Source organism: Furipterus horrens, unplaced genomic scaffold (assembly GCF_987537825.1).
Source record: "Furipterus horrens unplaced genomic scaffold, mFurHor1.1.pri manual_scaffold_7, whole genome shotgun sequence".
Lineage (NCBI taxonomy): Eukaryota > Metazoa > Chordata > Mammalia > Chiroptera > Furipteridae > Furipterus > Furipterus horrens.
Window position 1 is genome coordinate 16,083,431 of NW_028327177.1, and position 18,690 is coordinate 16,102,120.

At 37.2% G+C, this 18,690-nt stretch overlaps 1 long non-coding RNA gene across 1 annotated transcript in view; it reads right to left on the minus strand.

Annotated features, from left to right (window-relative positions):
- LOC150004073 (uncharacterized) overlaps positions 1 to 7,473 on the minus strand; it is an 86,760-nt gene extending 79,287 nt beyond the window's left edge. Inside the window, exon 1 of the long non-coding RNA XR_016512269.1 lies at positions 7,221 to 7,473. This is a non-coding gene — a long non-coding RNA (uncharacterized LOC150004073). The remainder of the gene's footprint in view (positions 1 to 7,220) is intronic.
- Positions 7,474 to 18,690: the final 11,217 nt, after the last annotated feature.

The window sequence follows — 18,690 nt, forward strand, 5'->3', positions numbered from 1 at the left end:
TACCCACTGAGGTGGAAGGGTTGAGGTGTGGAATAGTGAAGGGTGAGGTATAAGAGGTGAGCAGGCACTAAGCAACTGAGGTAGGCTCTTTAAAGCTTACTAACAAGCTTGGGTTGTTTTTTTATTTAATGTCTGGGTATTGCAGACTCCACCATTTTTGCAATAGCTCCCTATCTCATTAAATACAGTACATGTACCCTTTATCCTATGTTTATATCAATACATTTATATATTTTTAAACCTGTATGTATGTTGGTCTCAGAATCATGGATGTCAAGGGGAGTGACTTGGATGTGCATTAGATGGCAGCAATGACGAAGACTGGAGGTGGGACAGAACTGGGTGGCATCAGCATTGGAGGGAGGTGAATAAGCTCTTGCCGTGGTGACTGGGAACCAGGACGGTGCTAAACCACACATCTGACCTGGGTCTGGCAGGAAGAGAAAGCTCTCCACAAGCCACAGGAACCATATTTTCAGGGTGAAACTAGGTTCCAGTTAAGGGCAAGGGAAAAAGAGTCCTCTGCCAGCATTTGGGAGGATATAGTAGAAACCGTTGAGAATAAAGGAAGGGTTTCAGAAGAAAAGAAGCCAAGGAGGGTGGCCTACAGTGATGGGTTCCAGGTGAAGGCTATTTACGGTAAGAACAGCATGAGGGGACTAGAGAGAATGGGAGTCGCCGCAGAGAACGTCAGGGAGATCCCTGAAGAGTCACTGAACTCAAACAGTCAAGTTTTTGTGCAGTTGTTTCCCGGGCAGACCTGGTTGAGCCACTGGAGGCCCGGGCTGGTATCACAGTAGATTGGAGATGGTAGCTTTTGACTGCCCTTTATCAGCCCTTTACTACGAGACAACCGAATTCTTTTAGCTGCTCTGCCATATTGACTCAGATTCTTGTTATGTGACCACGTGCCTCAGTTTTCTCAGGAGAAAAATGGGTATATTCATGTTGCCTTCACAGAATGGAAGCAATTGTTAAATGAATAAATGCACCAGAGTAAGTGCCCCCCCCCCCATTTTGCCTAGTGTTGTTTTGTACTTGAATCACCTGGAACAGAATATTCCCTTTCATTCTCACCATTGCTTAAAAGGTTTTAATGGAACAGTTTCATAGAGAAATACTTAGGACTCATATTATTCTTGGGTCATATACAGAATGCTGAAGACATTCCAGTAACATTCTTTTTTTTTTTTTTAACGCAGGCACATAATTTTATCATGAAAGATAAAAATGGATTAGACAGGCCATCTTCATGACAAGTAATTTAGTCTAAGATACAGGATAGGTATTTTACAGCTGATACACACACATGTGCCTGCTTGGTGAGAGCTCCTATTTGGCACATCAAACCCCCTTCTGCTACTGCTGCACTATGACTACCACTTCAGCTCTAGAGAAATACTCATTTTTTTCACTGCTTGCATGGCTTCCTATGCAAAGTCCCACCTAATATCTGTTCTCATATTATATATATATATGAGAGGAAAGTTTTCCATCACTCAGAAATACAGTAAATCCCTCAACCATTTTTCCATTATTCAACTCCTAAAGGCTTTGTAATGGGAACAAGCTATTGAAAGGGGAATGGATACAGCAGCTAGGCAGACAAGACACAAATTAATGATGGCTTGTTCCAAGGTTCATGTTAGTGGGGTTATGAAACCAAAAATAGAAGGATGGATCCTCCAAGTTTCCCTGCCCTCACACCCTACATTGCCTCGCCTCTCTCAAGTTTCTCCGCCGTCCTTGTTCCCACTATAAAATCACCAGGGCCAATGCTGGAAAGCATTTTTTCAGAACCTCAGGAGGCAATGCAGTTGGCTCCATGAGTATCACTAAGCTCTTAGCCCTAATGATCAAGTCCAAGGAGAGCTACAAGAACTGGCAGACCAGTCCACTGGACTCGTTTGTGCTTCAGAATACATCACAAGACAGCCTGGGTTTTCAGAAATCATAATTTCTTTGCAGATTCTTACTGTTCTCTGAGCTGGTGTCTAAAAAAAGTAGTACTGCTTACTGTCTTTGTGTTTACTCCTTCCTTTTCCAACTTCTGATAGCAAATGCTTTTCTGTCGGGACAAAGAGTGACTGGATCAGTTAATTAATATTGAAATAGCTGTGACTAAATAGTTTATTCTCCCTGGGGTAGGTATATAGCATTGTTTGAAACAAAAGAATGAATCATTAATAATACACCTTGACAGAAATTTGACTGAAAGGGGAATTTGAGCCCTTCTTCATTTTCATTTCCCCAGCCTGTCCATGGCACGTAGTCACTTTCCAATAGTTTGTTCCCACATAGTTCATCACCTGAATAATCCTAAAGATAATATTAAGTATATGTTTTCCTTTTCATTTACTACTTGATTTATGTGAAAATTATATAAATATAAATTATTATTTTTTCCTCACAATTACCCTCTTTTCCAAACATCATCACCTCTTTCTGAATGATTGCAAGGTTCTCCTAACTTGTGTCCTTAGCCTCTTGGACTTAATTTTCAAAACAGCAGCCAGAGTGACCCCAACATCACACAAATCAGACTCAGGTCACCCCTGCACTCAACACATTCCAAACGCTGCCCCTCTTGCTCAGAGTAACACCTTGAAGTGCACACGGGATGTGTGAGAGACCCTCACGAGCTGGCCCCTCGTTAAGTCTCTGGCCCAGTCTCCTATTTCTCTCCCAGCTTGTGCTCAGCGGCAGCCACTCTTAGCCTCCTGTGGCTTCTCCTGTAGCTCCCCCATTCTGGGCCTTTGCATTGCTGTTTCTTCTGTGGGGAGCGGCACTGTCCACTAGGACCTTGTGCGGTGATGGAAATGCCTCATATCTGTGCTGTCTTAGTTGGGGAATGCAGGTGTAGAGTCACTGTTTTTTAGAGAGCTGTATTATTTCCTCCTTTGGGGTCTTTAATGTCACCGCATGTAGAAGTTCAGCAGCATCCTTTTTGGCTTTTTCTATCCCCTGTCCTGATTTATATTTTCTTTTTGCATTGATCATTATCGGCTATACTCTACTTGATTAATTATCTGTTAGTGTCTGTCTCACAAAGGCAAGACATTCTTTTTATTGTTCATTTTGTTTTGTTTTTCTCATTCACTGTTGAATTCCCAGGAACCCAGAACAGTATCTGACACAGGTCAGGGTCCCCAAAATATTTTGCTAAATAAATGAGTAAATGATTGTTAATTAATACTTTATAAAACAGCCATCATGGCATCTGTTTTGGTAGCAATACTTGCACTTGGTGAAGATATTAAGGAACATGGTAGAATAATTCAATTCTAATATTAATCCTAATAATAATATGACTATACAATTCTCTACTCTTCTGAGTTTTGAAATACTTAAGCCCCAAAAGGAACTATTTCAATTCCAAGTACTAGACATTCCTGATGCTATAAGTTACTGTGCAGGTCTGTGCAATGCTAGCCAGTAAATTTTGCTCGAGCTGGGAACATATTCTTTCTCCAATTATTTATTTGTCAGTAAAACAAAACAAAACAAAAACAAAACACAACTTTCAAGTTAGGGCAAAACAAATTTCCATTATGAAACACAAAGAAATATTAAGACCCAAAGAAATGACTTCATAATCACTTGTTGTCTTGAAATATCACTTCTTTAGCTGCCGCCCCCTGGAAGTTTGCTGTGTAGCAGTATTATCTTCCCTTAAGTTAGGCTATGCAAGTAGATAAAAATCTAAAAGATAGAAGCATAGTTCTCTTACAGAAATGCCTAGAATTTTACTATATTCAATAGAAGCCCTGAATAGCTTTCAAAGAAGCCTGAAATAATATCTAAATGAAAATTTCAAAATAACTATTTTGGCCATAACAGTATTAGTCCTCACATGGGTCTCTAAGAAAAATGGAAGAATACCAGCAAAATACTACCAATTTCATCTGAGGCTAGAACTGATCCTGCTAAAGAAATATTAGGGGGCACAGCTTAAGTTTAATTTTTATTTAACTGAATATTGAATGCAGTGCCTTTTTGGGGGGGTGTTGGTCTTAGAAAAAGGTGCTCAGATATGTACTGAATGTGCCCATGATTGTAATAGGATATGAGGGCAACGGTATGTCTGTACTTTAACAACTCCCATCCCACCCTACCCCTACCCAGGAAAAAATAATAAGTCTGATTCACATCATCAAGCCATTTCACTATGATTACCTACAGGTTAAATACTATCCTCCAAGACAGATGGTCAATTGCTTGTCTAATAGAAGAAATTATTAGCCTTTCTCTCATCCATTGAATATACTTTTCATACTCTCCATGCAAGAAAATTGCTACAGGTTCAAATAGTGCCCTGCACATCATGGGGAAACTGAATAATTGAGACTGGCATCCTCTTTTTTCCCATCCTCTTTCTTTGTATAGGAAACTTGTTCTACTTTCATATCATTAACATTCAGGAACATAGCACATGAAAATAACATGATAGAATCTTACAACTTCATCAAATTTAAAAGCATAACAGCATGTAAGATAAAGAATTAACAATCAATGTAGAGTTCCCTGAGTAAATCATGTTTAGTTTTACCCCTGGGCATAACCTGGCATGAACCACGATCCTTTTCGGTTTGTCAACTACAACCACAAAAAAAGTCAACTTTGTTTTTTTTGTTTAAACTTTGCACTGCCCACCACAGTTCTGTCTCAGTGCTCTTTTGTGCTGTAACTTACCTTCGGGAAATTCGTACTTACAAAGAATAGAGAATGCTTGTAGACACAATGTAATTTATTTCCCATATTGAAGTTTAGATATCCTCAGATTAGATGGACAGGTGTAAGGATGTGGAATGAGCGTAGAAAAAGAGAACTGAGTTCAAGTGCAACTACGCCACTTACTTTGTCATCTTTGGAAAGTTTGAATTTTGTTTCTTCATCCTCCTACTTAAGATGGTTAATTTAGGAATTAAATATAAAGTAGATTATATACATGGTACATTATGGAGGCTAATCACTTATTAATAGCAGTATTATTATCATTATCATTGTCAAATTGTGCAAGCAAATGTAGTGTTCCAGAACAAGTCTCCCAGATGTGCCACCCTGACATGCACATTATTTTGACCTGAAAACAATGAAAACCCAACAGATTCAAGAAGATTTTATTTTCTTCTTCCTTTTCCCTTTATCTCCTGAAAGGAATTCAAATAGGAAAACCTGCTTCAGAAAGGGAACCTCAGAAAATCACATTAGCCTCTTTGAAAAAGTGTGGCAACCAGGGAGGATCTAAGCGGGCTCTGTGTTTCAGTGTCTCTGGATGGCCTTGCAAAAATGTGTTTATTTCATATTTCCTCTTTCTCATCTGCCTGAGAATTGACTACTTTCCCTTGTAAATCTTCTACCCTGCCTCCTTTTATTTACTCCAGAATGGCATATAAGCCTCAACTGCACAATGTGTCCTTGGTTCTCTTGTTCTTATAGGAGCCTCTCTCTCTAAACACACACACACACACGCACAATACACACATACATATATGTAATGAATTTGGTCATTTTCTCTTGTTAATATGTCTCATGTTAATTTATTAGTTCAGCTGGAAAAATATAGAAGGATAGAAGGGAAATTATTCTTTGTTTTTTCCACAAGTATACTTACAACTAAAAAAATTTAGAAGAATAAATTCATAGTAAGAAAAAAGAAGAGGATTCATATCAAAGTATAACTAGTGCTTGTGTTAATGTGATAGAGTAGCTTTTTCTTTCTTTCTTTCTTTTTTTAGTTTCCCATAGTTTTCTGAATTTTTAAAATAAATTTAATTTCACTGTTAATGAAAATAGTTATTTTGGTTTTATACTAAAAATCCCTTCTATGCTTATTAATATGGTCTACTAGGGAAAGATAATCAAAACCATATATTTATTTATATAAAATATGAAATTACTTTTTAAACATTTCATATTACTGAAATGTTCACCTTAATTTACAGATGTATCCCCCTTAACACTCTTTAAATCCTTGTGAATCTGAAAGGAAACTATTTTCAACTTATCATTTAACATTTTACAAGAATTATTTGATGACAATGTGTTCTGAAATTCTTATGAACTTTTCTTCATTGAAATGGGAAGTTTCTTTTTACCATGACTGAAGAAATTTCTATCTCGAAAACCACAAGATTTGAATAGGAACTCAGGGCAAACTAGCCTTCCTATTCTAGTTTCTGCCTCAAAGCAGCAACTCTCTTTCTATAGAAACTGTGTAGAATCACACACCTGGAAAAACTTCGGCAAGGGTTTAAAATTGCTTCATTTTTCTGTGTTTAGGAATCAGGAGTAATCTTTTTTTTTTTTTTTTTTTAGTGGGAAACTGCCCATATTGCATAAATGTACTTAAATGCATACTATCTCATAAGCTAGCGGTCGCTGGAGAAATTCCTCCTAATTTTCTTCTGGCCCTGTTTCTGTCCTTCCCCTCTACTCACTTCTCCACCCAAACACCTTTCTCTTGAACCTGCTTTTTGTTTGTTTGTTTGCTTTCCCATATATAAAGATGCTACAGAGTGTCTTTGAGTTTGAAAGAAAAAGGCATAGAAGGAAATTACAGAGAGAGAAAGGCAGGGGCAAAAAAAAGGAAGATAAAGGGAAGAGAGCGATCTTGGACAAACACTTTTCCCAGTTCATGCTTACCTCAGCCTTCAATACTGGCTAGCACAAAGTCACGTGCACACTTGAGAGCCTCAGTGCAAGGATTCAGGGAAAATTTGCCAGGAGGTCAGCAAAAAGGACTACCCTCTTTTACCCACGCAGCAAAAACCCAAACAGGCCTCCTTCAAATGTAAATCTCCCCAGTTCCACCATGCATAGGAGGTAGCAGTCTTCTTTTAAAAGATCCCTCCCCCTTGAAACACCATTCCTCTCTATGTGGCTTTTAGCAAATGATGCCTTGTTTTACCAATTTTTCAACTTTTGCATCAGGCTAAGACACTACGTAGACCATTCCTCAAAAGGTGGCAGGTCTCTCGTTAAGCACACAGAAGGGGTTGTATTTTCGCTCATCACTCAATTTATCATATCTCTCCTTGGGAGAGAAATCCAAATGTCCCTGGTCACAGCGAGTCTGCTACGGAATGGAAAGAGCTTCGCTAATATCCTCCACAGAACCCTCTGACTTCATTCACAACATGACCTAAGAGCCCAGAGTTGTACTTTATCTGTCATTAATCCTACCGCAACATGTAGCAGTCATTAAGGTGGTTACTTACCAGCTCTCTCACTGATGAATACACAGAAGGGAGGAGGAAGGAAAGTTGGCAAGGTCTGTGACAAACGATCACTACAACCAGGCATAAAGACCCAGCTATTGTGCCTTTCGGGGACCCACTTGCCCTGTGTCAGCACACAACCCACGGGGCAGAGGGAATTTTCCCGGTTTTATGATCTACTGTGCTTGGCGTCTGTCCTGGCGCTGGAGACGGCATCTATTTTGGGGATCAGTTGTATGTTCCCAGATTACCATTTCCCTCTGCCTTTTGCTCTGTTAAATATTCTACAGTATATTATCACTTCATTTTACTTCAGTTATTTCCTCTGACAGTGGTGCAGGGCAGTCTGGACTCAGAGTCACTTCCTCTCTCAAACCCAATCTGTCTAAATGTCAAAAAGGAAAAAAAAAAAAAAAAAGTAGAACTTTAAAAAACCCCAGCAATCTGTCTGGCATTTCTGCAGAAATATTTGATAGGTGTGTTTCTAAAACTCCATTTGCTGGAGGCAGGGGTAAGGAAGGGCTATTTGGGGTTGAAAATAGTGTTACATTCATGTTTAGCTTTTTCTGAGAAGTATATTTTGTTGTTAAAAGCTCCAGTATGAAGAACTCATACTACTCGATACACCAACAAAAACAAAAGAACAACAACAACAAAAAAGACAAAAAACAAACAATTTAATTAAAAAATGGGCAGAGGACCTGAACAGATACTTCTCTAAAGAGGACATACAGATGGCCACTAAACATATGCTCAATATAACTAATTGTCAGAGAAATGCAAATTAAAACTGCAATGGGATATCACCTCTCACCATCAGAATGGCTATAAGCAATAAATCCACAAATAAAAAGTGTTGGTGAGAATGTGGGTAAAAGGGAAACTTCCTGTGCTGTTGGTGGGAATGCAGACTGGTGCTGCCACTGTGGAAAACAAGTATAGAGATTCATCAGAAACTAACACTGGAACTGCCTTATGACCCAGTGATTCCACTTCTCAGATTTATCTGAAGAAACCCAATACACTAGTTGAAAGAATATGTGAACCCCTAAGTTCATTGCAGCATTATTTATAATAGTGAAGATATAGAAGCAACCCAAGTACCCATCAATAGACAGTTGGAGAAAGAAGAAGTGGTACATATATAGAATGGAATATTACTTGGCCATCAAAAAGAATGAAATCTTACCATTTGTAACAGTATGAATAGACCTAGAGAGCATTATGCTCCATGAAATAAGTCACTCAGAGAAAGACAAATACCTTATGATTTCACTTATATGTGAAGTCTAAAGAACAAAATATATAAACACACAAAATTGAAACAGGCTCATAGACACAGTGAGTGAACTGGTGGTTGCCAGAAGGGAGGGGTGTTGGAGGACTAAGTGAAAGAGATGAAGGGATTAAGAAGTACAAAATGGTAACTACAGAATAATCACCAGGATGTGAAGAAAGCATAGGGAATATATTTAATAATATTGTGATAGCTATGTATGATGCCAGTTGGGGTCCTGGAAATATCAAGAATACTATGTAAAGTACATGATTTTCTAACTGCAAATCTGTACATCTGAAACCAATACAAAATAAAATTGAAGAAAGCAAGCCCCAGTCACAAAAGTAGAGACTATGGTGACATAAAGATTTATTTGCTTTTGTATGGGGGAGGAGGGTGTGTGTGTGTGTGACTAGAACTTCTCCCAACTCTTGTCATATATCTGAGATATCTGGTGACAAATTTGGGCCAACGACATAGTCAACAATTTGATAACACTTACAAATGGAGACTTTCTATTATTTCTCCTCCCTCCTTCCTCCTCTTTTGTTTTCTTTCTTCCCCTTCCCTCCTCTTTTCCTTCTCTCTCTTTCCATGCTGAAAGATGTCAAATCTAGTAACATAAAAGGACATATCTCAGAAAAAAAAACCTTATTAAAGATTTTGCTCCTTGCTGTTTGGGGCAAATGTTGGCATTGACTATTTTTCAGGCTATTTTAGACCCTTCTAATTAAAGACTCTCAGGAATTAAATTAGAGATGACTTCATTAGGCCAAGAGAATTCAGTGATAACATATTCCTTTGTCATGGCGTATCTGGGATTTACCAAAAAGTACTTCTGTTGAGTAACATTCGGGAATGCTCCTGTACTGGGAAACAGCAATGGATCTAGTAATGCTGAATAACTCCTGCCACACAGAAACAGGATGTGTCTGTTGCACCACAGATTTCATAACTTTTAGAAGTCAGGGTAGCCTTTCATTCCTTTAGCTGTTTCAAAAAAAAAGGGAGGGTGGTAAGTCAGTATAGTCTGAAAGAAAGCATAGTGTGAAGGGGAGAAGAAGGAGAGAGAAATAATGTTGGTGACAGCCCATGAAATGTGTCAGGCACAAAGCTAGGTGTTTAATGTACAATAACTCATTTATTTTCAGGTCATCTCTGGGAGATGTTTTTTTCCCCTCCATTTTGAAAATGGAGAAATTGAGGTTCGGCCAAAAACAACAATTTGCCTAAGATTACAACATTAAGAAATAACAGAGCCAGGATTTTTTTTCTTCTCTCTTTGATACTAAAGACCTAGTACTTCTCATAATTCTAAAATGGGATCTCAAATTTGCCTTGCCCGGGCTTTTTTCTTCTTTCTTTCTTCCTTTCCTCTCCTTTCTTTCTCCTTCCCCTTCTCTTTCTCTCTCCCCTTCTTCTTCTTGAGAACTTGCCTGCTTTCTAAGACTTGCAACAGATTGTCAACCTTCAAAATAACTGCCCACTCATCTGGCTGAAAGGAAGATTTATGCTGGATTAGGAAAATCATCACTAATTTCATTTTCTATATCCTAAGGACAAAGGCATGTTGTCAAAAATATCGGTAATCTAATAAATCTTTTCAATTCATTTATGATTTGAAAACATATTGTGAAAAAAAATTGAACTCCAAGCTACTTTGCATTGAAGGTTATGATTATCACTGTAGTTGTTTATTTCTAAGCACTGAAGAAGAAAGACACTGTATCAGCCAAAATTTTGTATTATGTTTCAGATCACAAGCCTAGTTCTGAAACATCAAATTATTTCTTCTGTATTTTTTTTTTAATCTGTTGCCATAAAAATACTCAGGATCACCTGAGTTCAATTCATGGCAAGTGGGAACCTGATTTTAAATGTCATTCAAATGTGTTTTTAACATTTAATGAAATCTTCCAGATAGGATTTCATATTTTTCAAGTTAGCAGAGTTTTGATGAAGAATTTAGGGTCTCTTCCCATCCAAAGTGGGGTTTATTTTCCAGAGGAATTGCCAGTAATTCAGTTATCTTCTTGGAAGAAACAGGGCTGTCTGAGACATTGATTCCCCTGCTTCCTTATGAGTTATTCCCTGACTAGACAGGAACAAGCCTTTTCCATTAGACTCACATGGCAGAGGCTGGATATTTGAGCCTGATCTTTGGCTCTTTCATTGTGCTTTTTCTCTGTTGGCATGTCTATACTCTGGATGGTTCTTTTTCAGGGGTATTCTCTGTCTACATGCTCATGAGTCCATATCCTACATTAGGAATATTGGAGGAATGATCATGGAAAGATCTGACCCTTCTATAACATATACTCTATGACAAAACAAAACAAAACAAAAAAAACAACCTAACAACTTTAAGAAAGTTTTGATAACAGAGACATTTTGGCTGTAACATAAAGGGTAACGCAAGAGCAATAACAATATTACACCATATTACTTTTTTTTTTACACTTTGATTAAAGGTTGTCTCTTTGAATCCTCTTGAGATATTTTTTTCTTTTCCTCACCTGAAGACATTTTTTTATTGCTTTTAGAGAGGAAGGTGGGGAGAGAGAGCAATGTGAGAGAGATATATTGTTTCATTATGTTCTCATACATGCCCCAACTGGGTATCAAACCCACAACCTGGGTATGTGCCCTGACCAGGAATCAAACCTGCGACATTTTGGTGTATGGGATGATACTAACCAACTGAGCGGCACCAGCCAGGGCTGAAGGATTACTTCAAATAGAACACCTGAGCATTTTTTTTTTATTATTAAGAGAAAAAAATACATGAAGGAACATAGAGTCCTAGGACTTTTGGCAAAATAACTTCAGAAGATAAATGACAGCTATAGACTCCAATCACTATCATATAGTAAGATTATATCAATAGACAAAGAAATGTGACCATAGAATGTTGAATTCTCACTGGAAACATGGTGTGATATATTTTGGATAATCTTGGAAGCAGGCTGGGTTATAGTCATGGACACTCATTGTATACACATACACACATACAGTTTTAGCTACCACAAACACATATAAAATGATCACATATGTATGTGTATATTGTATATATACAATGTACTATCATTAAAGCAAATCTATTTAGGAGCCAAACAATGAGTTTATTTATGTGTCTGAAGACACATAGCTCTGTGTCAGATGTTCAGTTGGAATGATGTTCTCTTAAAGTCACCAGGAGGAACAATAAAGTTGTTTTTTCAAGCCATGACCAAAGAAGCTGCCTTTTTCATCTATGTGCTACTCAGATGAACAGTAGTAAAGGATTCCTGGTTTCTAGTTGTATCTCAGGAGTTTGAAAGCAAATCAGTGGTATAGGGGTACACCAAATTTCCATTTTGAACCTTTATTTTTTCAGTTTGCATGTTGAAATGAGAGGAATTTATGAAAAGATATTTATTATTGTTCCTAGTATAAATCTGAGAGAGATCATTCCAGTGGTATTTATATCTTACTTTCACCAACCCCTCAGAATTCTCTAGAAAAGCCACACTACATTCATTAAATAGCCTGTCGGAAGAAGAAGGAAAAAAAATCATGATTTTCTATCAGTTCATGGAAGAGTTTTTTTTTTTTTTTTTTCCCCAGAGAAGAACCTTGAAGTATCTGCCAAGAATGTGTGAAACTCCTGTTGTATCTAGAGTTCAAGTGCCTTGGTGATTCTTATGTAGAAAAAGAATTTGAAGTAGAGAGTGAAAGATTTTGTAAAAAGTGTATATATTCCAGGGGAGCTAGACCGAGAAACTGACAACCACAACGATCTTTGGAACACTTGGTGTTTTACCTAAAGATTGTAATTCATCTCAGATGCTTCTGAAACCTGGATTAAACCATTCATAATTGAAATTAACTGAATTTTACTCACTTCATTTATTTGCCAGTATCTACTAGCTGCCCCAAACTGTGATGTGTGCTATGGATACAGGAACACAGCCTCGTCTTACCAAGTTCATACTCCAAGGGAACATCATGATTAGAAGACACAAGTAATATAAGAGAGGTGTTATGAAAAGCACAAAGCAGGGTTTTAAGGGGATGGTCAAAGAGCACTTTCTGAATAGCATGGCACCACTCCTGAGTGTTCTGTAATGAGTGTAGAGGGTAAAGGTGTCCCAAACCTGACCAGGTGGAAAGATCATAAAGCTTCAAGCTATTTATTAGAACTAAGGTATGGGCTACTTGCTGGGGCAAAAGTGAAAGTTGATCCCCTGCGATAGAGATAAAATCTATTCCTTCCATACTCTAGTAATTGTATTTTATTCTCAAAGCTTCCAGGGTCTATTGAAGAATTTTAAATAAGGAAGTGGCATAGTCAGATCTCCTTTCTTCCTTGTGATTAGAGACAGGATGCTGTAGGTATTGGGGATAAGACTTTGTAAGATGGCACTAATTCTTCATAAGGGGAACATACTTATTTTCATATCCATTATTCAGAACACAGTCACTGAAAGGTGGAGACTCACAATTGGTTATCATATTGAGAGCATTTATTGACAGACAGAAAAAATATTTTTGCTCAGAAATTATTCATGAATGGCTGTGGAGGAATCACATTTATGTTATAATTTTTCAACATGGACTGTGATTCACCTCCATTGATCATTTGCCTTTGATTTTCTTTTTCTTTCTTTTCTTTCTTTTTTTTTTTTTTTGCAACAAAGACCAGTTCTGTCTCCTTGAGTCTTGTGTGACTCAGAACAAATATCTCATATCTCATGACACCTGAGTAAATTCAAAAGTCAAATGATTTTTCAGGAAAAATAAACTTTTAATTTAAGCTTCTCTAATTAAATCGATCATTTATTTAGCAGAGTGAACATAATGACTGATCTTTATCTATTTCTTTTCCTGTTTTGGGAGGTGAAGGTGGGATATATCATGCTCAAAATGGCTTCAGGCAAAGATGTTTCCACTTTTGGCCATCTGCCTGCTATGCCTCTAAGAGAGCATTTCTTTCTTTCTCACTGCCAGTTTAAGCATCATTAGTTGATAATATAAATGAATACTCTAAAAGTTTTCCATATATACTTGTTAAACCTGAAAAATGGGCTGTGCTGATTCTTAGAATGGAAGCCTCAATATAATTATTTGCCAAAATAAACCAATGTTCTTTTAATTCACCAGAAAACTCAGCATCGTTTTAAATCTGTAAACTAGTCCATGAGTTTGGACTGTTCATGGACCTTTCAAGGTACCCCTTTAATAAGAATATCACTTCTTTAGTTATGTTTAGGTCCCAGAAAATATATTTCCTTCATTTTTATGAGAACCTCATAAAGACTTTTTATACTGAGTCAGAACTCCTTGAAAGGACATTTAAGAAAGTAATTGAGAAGATGTGATTAAGTTTAAAGGCAGAAAGGTGCCTTCCAAAAGTCATATATTCTCAGTAATCACACTTTTTAATTAGTTTTACAAGTCATCTTCATTTGCATTAGAATACAAAGTATTGATATATTTGCGTCATGCACCAAACATGTTTCTGATTCCTGTTGTTTTTCCCTTTGATTCTCTCTTGGGTGTCTTTACTACCTTCATCCTATTACAGGCCACCTACACTTCCACATTTACTGTCTCTTCCCCTTTTTCAACCAGCTAGTAGTGTCCAGCTAGTATTAAAAATCACCTAAAATGTATAAGACTCTACTCTGGGAACTTGGCATATAGTTTACGAGGTCTGTCCAGAAAGTATTCAGCCATGTACTAGAAAAAAGACATTTATTGAAGAAGATACAAGATATAAGAAACACTGTACATAGGACAATGGCACCTCAGTCCCCTTCAAAGTAGGCATCCTGGGACCTCACACAGTTCTCCCAATTGACATTAGATGCCTCATCATATTTTCCTGAATCTCATCAATGGTCTGAAATCTCTTCCCTTTCAAAGATGATTTTAGTTTGGGGAAAAGCCAGAAGTCGCAGGGCATCAAATATGAGCTATAGCAGGGCTGAATCACCTGGGTGATTTGATGTTTCACCAAAAAACTCTGCACAAGATGTGATGCATGAGCAGGCACATTGTCATGATGAAGCTGCCAATCACCAGTTGCCCATAACTGCTGCCTTCTGAATCATCTGAATAGTTTCTGTGGAGGAATGCTCAAGCTTAATGCAAAATTTGATGCAGATTCATTGTTCTACTTGCTTAGTCATTTTGAATGTGACAGCCACGTAGTACACATTTTCACTCAACAGTGTCTACTGCCACCACTGACTAGTACAGTGAAGTCATCATTGTTCATGCATGTGCATTCCAGTCGACTCTCCTTGGCTTCCAGGTTACATTGATGTCACACAAACCATTCTGGTTATATTAACAATGGTTTCATTTTTTCGGACAAACCTTGTATCAGTTAATCCTCAATCTGACCCTACAAGATGGTTGCTTCATTTCCCTTTTTATGAAGAAAATGAAATTTAGGAAAGTTTAACAATTTTTCCATATAAAACAGACAGGCTCACCTGAATCCAAATTTGACTCACTGTTGGCTCCATCACTCAAACTCCCCAAATATAATTTTTCTTTACCACAGCATTTTTGTCATCAAGCTATCTTCATTAATTTATCATATCTGAATTTGTCTGCTTAATTTTGAAAAACCTTTTCTATTTTGTTTCAGTAATTCAGGGTAGACTGTTTGCCAAGCACCATTCAGGGTACTCAAGATGAAAAGAAGTACAATATGTTTAGGCTACGCATGCAAGTCCCTAACCTCTTCACCTCTGCTTTAGTCAAATCAATATTCTTGTTCTTCACTCATGCCTTGTTCTATTTCATTCTCACACACTTATTTTCCATATCCTAGCGTGAGTTTCTTTTTGTATTTCCAAATTATATTCCTCTTTCAAGGTCTTCTTTAAATTTCACTTATTAAATGAATCTTGCTCAGTTCTCGGTAAAATAGATAGCACCTCCTGGTTTTAAATCTTAGTGTCTTCTTGTTTCCTATAGGTTCTTTTGACCTTCACTAGTGAAGGTCTATAGGCTATGTTGAAACATAGAAACAGGGCAATCCTTTTTTGCAGTTCTCACAAAACCCCAAATCTGCAGTAATTGCTGAGTTAATCATCCTGTCTGCACCTTAGCAGGAGGGGGAGAAAGCAAAAAAAACTTGTTGGAATCAGACTCATTGCTAGAATTATGGGACCTTTCTCTCCACATTGCTGAGTAGAGAGTCTCGTCCACTATCAAGAATCACAGAATATCACCAAATTAATTATTCTTCCATATGAGAATATAATTTTTTTAATATTAAAAAATGTTATAGGCCACAAGATTAGACAGTATGAAATATGGCCCATATTTCTAGCTGTGACATTTCCAGACTTTTGCACAAGCTGATAAACATTGTCTTTGCCTAAGAATAAAAATAATTTTGTTTAGCTATTGAAGTTGATACGTGTAGGGCCAAGAATTAAATTTCTTAAGATTTAAGTTACTTTTCTTAAAAAAGAAAGAACAACAAAAATACACAACTCTTGGACTCTTGGAACCCTCACTATAATAAAAACAATTCTTAGAACCCTCACTATAATACTATTTTGATTCAAACCGATTTCTCTGTGAAATTCACTAAGAATATGGCTTCGGAAATAAAGCATGTTGCAATAAGCTTCAAGTTAAATAAGCAATACATGATTGTCCACCATGGCAAAACCCGTGCAAGGCTTGAGGGCATAAACTTGAATAAGACACTGTCCCTGTGCTGTAAGAGTTATAGTCTCAATGCCTCCTATTGACATGAGATATTTTGGGCTGAGCTGTATAGGGTTAGAAAGTGTTTGTGGTGTTTGGAGAAATGCCTGAAGGGGAAAGTCTCCACAGGTCTTCCCCAAAATGAGATCTCATGGTAAGGATTTGAGAAGGTTTAGGAATATTAAAATTTTATGAAACAACTAGTAGTAAAATTGTAAGACAAATAAGGTGTGCTATAGATAGAATTATTTTTCTACCCTCTCTCTTTAAACATGTTGAAACTCTGATGCTTTCAAAGTGAAAGGTTACTCTTTGATGTACTCTGCCATGGGCAAGGAAAAAAACAATCAAGTTTCCTGGTAGGTCAGGGAGCATGCTTTTCAGATTTTCTGATAATGTTATCAACTGAAATCTCAGTTCTAAGTACAGAATCAAATATTCTGTATTCCAATATCCTGCCAGGGTTATCTTTCACAGAATAAAAGAGACAGCAATCACACAACTAAGCCTCAGGTTAGAGCTAGGTCATATTCACCACCAGGAATTTCTTGGTAAGATGCGAAGACGGGCAAGATAAGCTCTTCCTCTTTTGGCAGTAGAGTTTTTGATGTACCCTTGAGGTTTCCCATGTTAAAGGCCAGTACTTTTTATTTCTTTTTTCTTTTGATTTAATCCTTATTGTATTTTTTTCCATTACCATTTAGTCCCCTTATACCCCTCTGTTCCCAGCAATCACCACACTGATGTCCATGTCCATGAGCCCTTTTTCCTTTTTGGTCAATCCATCCACCCTAACCTCTCCCCTGCCACCAGCTGTCATCCTGCTCTCCATCTATGAGGCTGTCTCCATTTTGCTTGTTAGTTCAGTTTGTTCACTAGATTCCACATATGAGTGAAATCATATGGTATTTGTCTTTCTCTGACTGGCTTATTTCACTCAGCATAATGTTCTCCAGGTCCATCCATACTGTCACAAAGGGTAAAATTTTCCTTTTTTTAATGGGTAGAATTCCATTGTGTCAATATCCCATAGTTGTGTTATGCACTCATCTATTGATGGACACTTGGGCTGCTACCATATCTTGGTGATTGTAAATATTGCTTCAACAAACATAGGGGTGCTCGTGTTCTTTCAAATTAGTGTTTTGGGTTCCTTCGTATATATTCCCAGAAGTGGGATCACTGAGTCTAAGGGCAGATACATTTTTAACTTTTTGAGGTATCTCCACACTGCTTTCCACAGTGGCTGCACCAGTCTGCATTTCCACCAACAGTGCAAAAGGGTTCCTCTTTCTCCACATCCATGCCAGCACTTGTTGTTTGTTGATTTATTGATGATGGCCGTTCTGACAGGTGTGAGATGGTATCTCATTGTGGTTTTAATTTACATTTCTCTGATGATTAGTGACATTGAACATCTTTTCATAAGTCTATAGGCCAACTGTATGTCCTCTTCGCCCATTTTTAATTGGGCTGCTTTTGGGAGAGGTGTTGAGTTTTGTAACTACTTTATAAATTTTGGATATTAACCCCTTATCAGATGTATTGGCAAGTATTTTCTCCCATTCTGTGGGTTGTTGTTTTATTTTGTTAATGTTTTCTTCTAGAATTTTTACGGTTTTGGATCTAACATTTAAGTCTTTGATCCATTTTGAATTTATTCCTGTGGTGTAAGAAGGTGTTCTAATTTCATTTTTCTGCATGTATCTGTCCAATTGTCCCAACATCATTTATTGAATAAACTATCTTTAGCCCATTGTATGTACTTGCTTCCTCTTGAATATTAATGGACTATAAACTATTCAAACTGATAAATGAATTCAGAAAAGTAGCAGGATACAAAATGAATATCCAGAAACCAGTTGCATTTTTATATGCCATTAATGAATAACAGAAAGGAAAATTAAGAAAACAATCCCACTCACAATTGCTTCAAAAATAATAAAATACCTAGGAATAAACCTAATCAAGGACATTAAAGACCAGTACATGGTAAATTATAAAACACGGAGGAAAGAAATGGAAGAAGACACAAATAAGTGGAAGTACATACTGTGTTCATGGATCGGAAGAATTATCATCATTAAAACATCCATTCTACCCAAAACAATCTATAGATTCAATGTAATTCCTATCAAGATTCCAATGACATATTTCACAGAACTAGAACAAATATTTCAAAAATTTATATGGAACCACAAAAGACCCCACAGAGCAACAGTAATCTTGAAAAAGAAGAATAAATTTGAAGAAACCACACTACCTAATATCAAGCTATACTACAAGGCCGTAATAATCAAAACAGTCTGATACTGGCATAAAAATAGACACATAGATCAATGGAACAGAACAGAGAGTCCCAGAAGGTCAGTATTTTTTATTGCCACTAAAGTCACACAAGCCCTGGCTGGGTAGCTCAGATGGCTAGAGCGTCATTCTGATATGCCAAGGTTGCAGCTTTGATCCCTGGTCAGG